The sequence below is a fragment of the Lutra lutra genome, chromosome 8, assembly GCF_902655055.1.
Source record: "Lutra lutra chromosome 8, mLutLut1.2, whole genome shotgun sequence".
NCBI lineage: Eukaryota > Metazoa > Chordata > Mammalia > Carnivora > Mustelidae > Lutra > Lutra lutra.
This window is the reverse complement of record NC_062285.1, coordinates 123,319,730-123,328,372: the sequence shown is the minus strand read 5'-3', so window position 1 is coordinate 123,328,372 and position 8,643 is coordinate 123,319,730. Positions and strand designations below refer to the sequence as shown.

The 8,643-nt window shown below is 37.0% G+C and overlaps 1 long non-coding RNA gene across 1 annotated transcript; it reads right to left on the bottom strand.

Annotated features, from left to right (window-relative positions):
• Positions 1 to 2,726: 2,726 nt before the first annotated feature.
• Positions 2,727 to 7,066, bottom strand: LOC125107748 (uncharacterized). The gene is made up of 3 exons (XR_007129647.1): positions 5,858 to 7,066; positions 5,695 to 5,737; positions 2,727 to 2,779 (listed from the first exon to the last, which is right to left on the bottom strand). It is a non-coding gene; the product is annotated as an uncharacterized LOC125107748 (long non-coding RNA).
• Positions 7,067 to 8,643: the final 1,577 nt, after the last annotated feature.

The following is an 8,643-nucleotide window of genomic DNA, read 5'->3' as shown; positions in this document are numbered from 1 at the left end:
GTACTAATAGTTAAGCTATATGGGGGTAGATGGTCTCCATTTTCTTATATTTCCCTTCCTGCAATTTTTCTATCTCCCTAACCCAGGAATATTTTTCTGTACCAAGGAGGAATTGAAGTGAGGAAAGCGGTCATCCTCGATTTCCCATCTCTCCGTGTTTGAAATGCCTCATCTGTCTCCTAAGGGCCTAGTATTTTGGAAGGCAAAAACTAGAAACAAACTTACAAGTTATTTACCAGGTGCTTCCTCTGAACAATGGGATACATGAATTTTTTGTTTTCTCTTGTTTTGTTTTTTGTTTTTGTTTTTGTTGGGGAATGAGGTTACTGATGGTGAGGACAAAGGGAAGGGGAATGGGAGAGGGGGATTTTTTTTTAAGTTTTATCTTGCTACATTCTTACAAATATAAATGAAGTGATGTATATTTAGAGGAGAAAGTTATCCAATAGGATGAGTTTTAAATGTTTTACCTGAAGATGTTTTTAGTGTGCTAGTCTATTTATAGTATTTTAAGAAAAGTAGTTCACCAAGTCCCTACCTACTCCAGCAATCTGAATGTCTCAGTATTTTCTTTCCTCAATCCCAAGATTCATTGGAATTTTCTTTCTTCTGCCTCCGTAATTACAGATACTAGAAAATAATCCCAATACCCCCACCCATTTTTCTAATCTCTAATGTTTGCAATGTCTTTCTTATCATGCTGGGCTGTAATGATCTACTTTGCATGTAGTTTTCTTCACCTAGAACAACATATGCCAATCAAGAAACAAGCAAAATGCTTGTTTCAGATTGCAGATTCTGTAAGTGATTTAATTCTTTATCCTCTTTCATTAAAAATCTTAGATCAAATTTATTTGAATCAAGTGATATCTGTATTTTTCTATTAGTAAATGTGATGCTTCATAGCTACTGAAAGTCATCAAGAAAGAGGGTGGATGTTTTTTTAAGAAAAGTAATCCAATGACTGGGGTATTAGGGAGGTCCTTATCTCTTCTCTTAGCTGCCTACAGTAGTTCCCTGCAAAAGTACTAAGAGGTTCACCTATTTTATATATTAATTTAGTACTTATTGATGTATTGATGGAATTATTAATACTACCAGAGGATTTTTCTGAATTTAAAGTTTTACTCTATGCATGCATGCATACATACATACATGTTTATACACATTTTGGATTTCTGAGTCAAGCAATCAAAGTTAAAAGTTTGACTCTCGTTTAAAAATAAAACCTTGAATAAATTTAATTCCAGTTACTGAGTGTTTAAAATACTCATTATTCCCAAAAAGAAAATTTTTTTGATCTTGTTGGACAATATGATCACATGGATACTGAAGGGAAGTAACTTCTCCTTGATCACTGCTGAACCTCAAAGGCAGCAAAGGCATGAACTCAAGCGTTTGAATTACTTTGTTACAAGAATGTAGTTGCCTATCCCTATAGAAAATACGGATTTCTTATTTAATGTTTACCTTCAACACCAAATGTTTCTATATTACATTAGATAACATTAGATATAATGGGTATTTCAAAAATTACTTGTGTAGATTTAAGTAGCATTTATTGAACATTTACTAAGAAACAAATGCCTTCACTTCTTTGGTCTCATTCAGTCTGATCCTCAAAACATCAACCAACCCTATTATGAACTGAATCATGTGCTCCGCAAATTCATTATTGAAGTGCTAACCATTAGATCCCTGAAAATATGGGTGTATTTGGAGACAGCATCCTTAAAGATGTAGTTAAGTAAAAATGAAGTTATCAGAATGAGCTCTAACCCAATATGACTGGTGTGTTTGTAAGAAGAGGAGATTAGAACACATGCACATAGAGGGAAGACCATGTGAAAGCATAGGGAGAAGATGGCCATCTGTATTATTCAAGGAAAGAGGCCTCAAAAGAAACTAACTAATCCTGCTGACACCTGGATCTCAGACTTCTAGTTCTAGAACAGTGAGGAAATAAATTTCTGTTGTTTAAACTGCCTAGTCCGTGGTACTTTGTTATGGGAACTCCAGCAAACTAATGCACTTGTAGAGGTATAAACATTTCTCCATAGACAGTCATGGCTCTTGAAGTTTCTAAGCTACAAGAGGTCACACCAGGATTGAAACCCAGGTCTTCTAATCACAATTCTGGTACTTTCTCTAATACAAAACCATAATTTGTGTTTTAATGGAAAGAGTGCTTTGGAAAGCATTTAGGTAGCAATGTAGAAGAAGACACATACATTAGTCAGATAATATTAGCTACTGAGTCCAGGAAAACCTCACAATTACTCCCCTTCTGTTCTTGGCTGCAAATCCAGCCCAGCTTGATCCCCCAATTGGCAGGCGTGGACCTCAGCTGGGTAACAAGAAGAAGCTGGCCCATGAATATGGAAGGTGGGAGGACTTTGGATTGTGGCAAATAAATAGAGAATTAGTTGCACATGTTTCTTTGTTAGTATAAGAATTAAAAAACATATGCATGTTGGACAATTATAGTTAGAATTAATAATTCATTTTTTCATATTCAGCTTAGCCTTGTTTTCAAGTTGTTTCATGCAGTTTATACCCATTCCTGTTCATTGATCCATAAAGTATACATAGACATTTAAAAAAGTACAAGACACAGTTTACTTATTTTGGTTTTCTTCATATGAAGAAAGAGGAAAGCTTCTTCGAAGTGGGCAAATATTCATTTAAAAAGGAGTTAGATGCCTGGTAGCTCTGTCAGTGGAGCATGCAAGTCTTGATCTCAAGGTCATGAGTTCAAGCTCCATGTTGGGCGTGGAGCCTACTTAAAGCAAAAGAAAAAAAAAGAACCATTAAAAAGAAAACAAAATTAGAGACCATATACAAGTGAAAAAGCAACTTTATTTAATTTTTGAAAAAGTATTTGGATAATATTTTATGTAATTTTGAAATTAAGAACATTCAATAACAACCACAACAGGCTTAAATTTCAAAAGCAATGCAAACATGATTAGGAGATGTGAGTGAATAAACCAAGGAAGAAGTGGAGGTAAAGAAAGAGATGGCAGGAGGTAACACAGAGATTTAATTCAGAAATATAATTACCACTTGCCCTTTAGACAAAGGCAAAGCATAGTGACTCTCACACAGCTCTCTGCATGGAACATTCTTTCTCCCCCTCCTGTTCCCAGGTGCCACTCATCTCTCAGGTCCCGGTTTGACTATCTCCTTTGGAGACTAATTAGACTTAATTAGATGTTCCCGTTATTCACACCTAGGGCGTTTATGGCATCTTCTTTATAAAAGTTGTCACATTTGTTAGTACTTGTCCCATGTCTCTTTTCTGGAATAGAATGTAAGCTCTGCTATGGCTGTGACCATATTTGCCTTGTTCACTGCTGAATCACCAGCATCTAGCAAACTTCCCGGTGCGTAGAAGGCACTCAGTAGGTGGTGAGTGAATGAAAAGATGAGAAATTCATACGTTCTTTGTATCCTCAAGGCCAAAGTAGGTTTGTTTCTCAAAGTACTTTTTGAAGGTAAAACTAAGCTCCACAATATTCCCTATGCCTGCATTTCATAATATGAAATGATTATAAAAAGAAATAGAGAATGGTGTATTTTTCCTTAATTTCTGGCATTATGACTTTTTTTTTTTTTAAGATTTTATTTATTTATTTGACAGGGAGAAACTCAGTGAGAGAGGGAACACAGCAGGCAGAATGGGAGAGGGGAAAGCAGCAGGAGTCCGATGCAGGGCTCGATCCCAGGACCCTGGGATTATGACCCGAGTGGAGGGCAGACGCTTAACTGACTGTGCCACCCAGGCACCCCTCACTTTCTTTTTTTTAAAGATTTATTTATTTGAGAAAGAGAGTGGGAGAGAGTGCATGCGTGCAAGATGGAGGAGGGGCAGAGGGAGAGGGAGAGAGAGATCCTTAAGTAGACTTCCCACTGAGTGGGGAGCCCAATACAGGGCTTGATCTCAAGAACCTGAGATCATTACCTGAGGTGAAACCAAGAGCTGGATGCTTAACTGACTAAGCCACTCAGGAGCCCTGGCATTATCATTTTGAAATGAAACTCCATGAAGGCAGGGACTATGTTTTTACTCCCCACTCTGTTACCTAGAGCATAGGTATCTGACATATAGCAAGTTCAATAATACGGACACATACATATCTCTTATAACAAAAACATACTGGAGAAAATACTGCTAAATTTCAATAAAAATCAAGATGGAAATATTAAAGAGTAAGGACCAGGATGCAAAAAAATCACAAATATGTCAAACTTTAATTTGACTTAATTTTCTAGGAGCTAAAGTGGAAAGTGAAACAGTCAATTTCTTAGTTATTACTACCAGAAAAAATAATTTAGAGGTAGCAGAACTTCCCTAGTACAGTTCGATTTTTTTGTAGATGTGGGGCTTAACAGAGTTTAGAATTCCCTAAAGTAGAGGACAGAGTTTCCAAGAACATTCCTACATATCATATGAGAGCCAGATGTCATATGGCTGCTGATAAAAGCCAAGGACATGGCATTACAATGCAATTCAGTGAAAGCTACTCTTTGGGTCAAGGGGCAGAATTGGTCAAACACGTAGCTACTGGTTGCCCAAGGTTAGAATACCTAAGCCAATGTTCCTAAAGTTCCCTCCCCACAGATGCTACAAGAAGGGAAAAAAAGCCTGCATTTTTTAAGATGCCATTTTAGATGCATATACCTCAAGAACTCGTGAGGATTAAATGAGAAAAATCCATGAAAAATATCTGGCACATGTAAAACTTTAAAGAAGTTTTAGCCATTATTTCCCATAGAATGATTACCTAAAGGTGGTTTCTCTGACCAAAACCCTCAATATCACTGTATCTTAGTGGACTACCAGTGTCCACTTTACCACTGACTACAGGATCATTAATGTCTCATATCTAATCAGATCAGACAATCAATTCTGAATAAACCAATGTAGGGAATCCACTCATAAGACTCTAGTCTCCTAGGGTGCCTGGGTGGCTCAGTGGGTTAAAGCATCTGCCTTCGGCTCGGGTCATGATCCCAGCGTCCTGGGATCGAGCCCCGCATCGGGGTCTCTGCTTGGCGGGAAGCCTGCTTCCCCCTCTATCTCTCTGCCTGCCTCTCTGCCTACTTGTGATCTCTGTCAAATAAATAAATAAAATCTTAAAAAAAAAAAGACTCTAGTCTCCTGATCATGTCCAATACTAATCTGTATCAATTAGGGTTTCATTAGAAAAGTACAACTATTATTAGTGATATAGAATAACAGGATTTTTAAATAGAAATTTACCTTATATGATTTGGGGAGCTGGTAAATAAGTTTAGTTAAGGCTGTAGGCCAAAGTTATTCTAAGTCAGTAGGACCAGCAGTTGGGTAAGTGGGAAGTGACAGAGAGAATAAGGACACACTGGAACCCACAAGGACAAATAGAACTCATGAAGACAAACAGGAATTTGCATCTGTCCCTTACTTTCTCTAATGTCAATGATGTGGGTGGCTTACAGCAGGATCTGACATCCTTCACCATGGAACTACAAAGGCACCTGGCCCCAGCACTCACGGAATTTGAAAATAAGAAATATTGAAAAAGATACTGAAGGAAGAAGCTTAGCATCTGCTTTATACCAATAAGTTGAGACAGCAGATCAATGACAAACTGTGTGAGATTCAATAGTGCATGGCTACGCTGCACCATCCTTCAGAGTACACTATTTTACCTTAGTCTCCCAAATATTATGCCAGTGTCTTTTGTGGCCACTCCTAAAATGGGACCATGAAGAGATCAGAACTTTAGGAAACTTAGCTCCAGCTTTGTAATGTGACAGTATAAAAATACCACACCTATAATTGTACTTTAATTTATGAAGATATTTAAAATACTTTGGATATTGCTTTTGGCCTTAGCGCCATCTTCTTGGAAACCTCCGCTTCATGAGAGCCAAGTGGAGGAAGAAGCGAATGTGCAGGCTGAAGCCTAAAAGAAGAAAGAGGAGGCAGAGGTCCAAGTAAACTGCTAGCTTGTGCACCCATGGAAGCCACAGAAGCAGAAATAAAGAAATCCAAGGCTAGGGATGCTGGTATAAATTGTTGGACTGCATCCCTACTTTCTAGAGCTTGATTCAATGGATCTAGAACATTCATCACCATCTGATGACAATGATCATTTTTGAGAGACCCACCTTGCTTTTACCAAAATAGTCCCTTTTGGTCAGCTGCCCAAGAACCATGACTTTCAGGACTAATTCTGTTTTCATTTGTGGCTAAATGTAACATGTGTACAATAAATCATCTCTACTGCTCTCTTAGCTTAAGAAAAAAAGTTCTCTGGATATAAAAATTTATTTTCTAATATTTAGATTTCTGTTGATCAACTTTTGTGCTGCATTACTTCTATAAACATTTTGTCCTAGACAGTTTAAGAAAATTTTATGAAGCTCTTTGTTGAAGAATGAATTGGGGTTTTCTCCTATAAAAAGTAATATAAAACTTGTCTGTGTTGAAACACACTTGCCATATGCTGGCCCATTCACCCAAATGAGCCAATTCCTTTGAATATTTTTGCGATGTTTTTCAATTATTTGTTCTGCATCCAATTTTACTCCTAACCAAATGGAAGGCATTATTTCTGCCTAAGGTTTATAAATCAATGGAAGGATTTGAGATGATGATAGCAATATCAACTCAATCATGTTATATGCAGTATTCTTTTTATTTAAAATAATCCCAAAACATTGTCTCACAAATGCCTCCCTTAATGTTAGAATTATTCAGAATTAATTGACAAGAAGTTTCATATTTAATTTTTTAAATCCAAAAAACTTTTAGTACATTATCAATATATTTTTTATTTAAATTCACTTAACCAACATATAGTACATAATTAGTTTCAGATATAGTGTTCAGTATTTCATCAGTAGCATATAACACCCAGTGCTCATCACATCACATGCCCTCCTTAAGGCTCATCACCCACTTAACCCATTGCTCCATCCACCTTCCCTTCAGCAACCCTCAGTTCATTTCCCAGAGTCAAGAGTCTCTCATGGTTTATCTCCTTCCATGATTTCTTCCCATTCAGTTTTCCCTCCCTTCCCTTATGATCCTCTGCACTGTTTCTTATATTGCACATATGAATGAAACCATATAATTGTCTTTCTCTGATTGACTTATTTCACGTAGCTTAATACCCTCCAGTTCCACCCACATAGATGTCAATGGTATCTCTAGATTTCAATTTGATAGTTAGCAGATAGTCTTTTTGTATAATAACTTCTATAGTATTGTTTCATGTGGTATCACTAAGAAGTACCATTATAGGAAAAGATAATTATCATCGCTTCTCGGCCTTTTGGCTAAGATCAAGTGGAAAAGATAATTAAAGGAAGGTTTTTATGTCTTATAATTGTTTTATAAAATTACATAAAATGACAAGGTGTTTTCTCTTAAAAGAAAGGCTATTTTAAGGGGACCGGGGAGGGAGCAAACTGTAAGAGACTCTTAATCTCAGGAAACAAACTGAGGGTTGCTGGAGGGGAGGGGGGTGGTGGCATGGGGTGGCTGGGTGATGGACATTGGGGAGGATATGTGCTATGGTGAGTGTTATGAATTGTATAAGACTGTTGATTCACAGACCTGTATGCCTGAAGCAAATAATACATTATATGTTAATTAAAAAAAAAGATGTCAATGGTAGGTATTCATCCTTTCTGATGGCTGAGTAATATTTCATTGTATATGAACCACATCTTCTTTATCCATTAATTTGTTGATGGACATCTCAGCTCCTTCTACCATTTGGCTATTGTGGACATTGCTGCTATGAACATTGGGGTGCATATGCCCCTTCAGATCACTACAATTGTATCTTTGGGATAAATACCTAGCAGTACAATTGCTGGGTCATAGGGTAGCTCTATTTTTAACTTCTTGAGGAACCTCCATACTGTTTTCCAGAGTGGCTGCATTCCCACCAACAATGAAAATAGTGCTGGGAAAATTGCACAGCCACAAGCAGAAGAATGAAATTGGACCATTTCCTTAGACCATACACAAAAATAAACTCAAAATGGATGAAAGACCTAAATATGAGATAAGAATCCATCAAATCCTGTGCTATGGTGAGCTCTGTGAATTGTGTAAGACTGATGAATCACAGACCTGTACCCCTGAAACAAATAATACATTATATGTTTAAAAAAAATCCTAGAGGAGAACACAGTCAGCAACCTCTTTGACCTCAGCCACAGTAACTTCTTGCTAGACACTTCTCTGAAGGTAAGGGAAACAAAAGCAAAAATGAACTATTGGGACTTCATCAAGATAAAAAAGCTTCTGCACAACAAAGGAAACCATCAACAAAACTAACAGGCAACCTATGGAATCAGAGAAGATATTTACAAATGAAATATCAGATAAAGAACTAGTATCCAAGATCTATAAAGAACTTATCAAACTCAACAATTAAAGAACAAATAATCCAGTCAAGAAATGGGCAGAAGACATGAACAGACATTTCTGCAAAGAAGACATCCAAATGGCCAGAAGACATGAAAAAATGCTTCACATCACTTGGCATCAGGGAACTACAAATCAAAACCATAACGAAATACCACATTACACCAGTTAGAATGGCTAAAATTAACTAGAAAGGAAACAACAAATGTTGG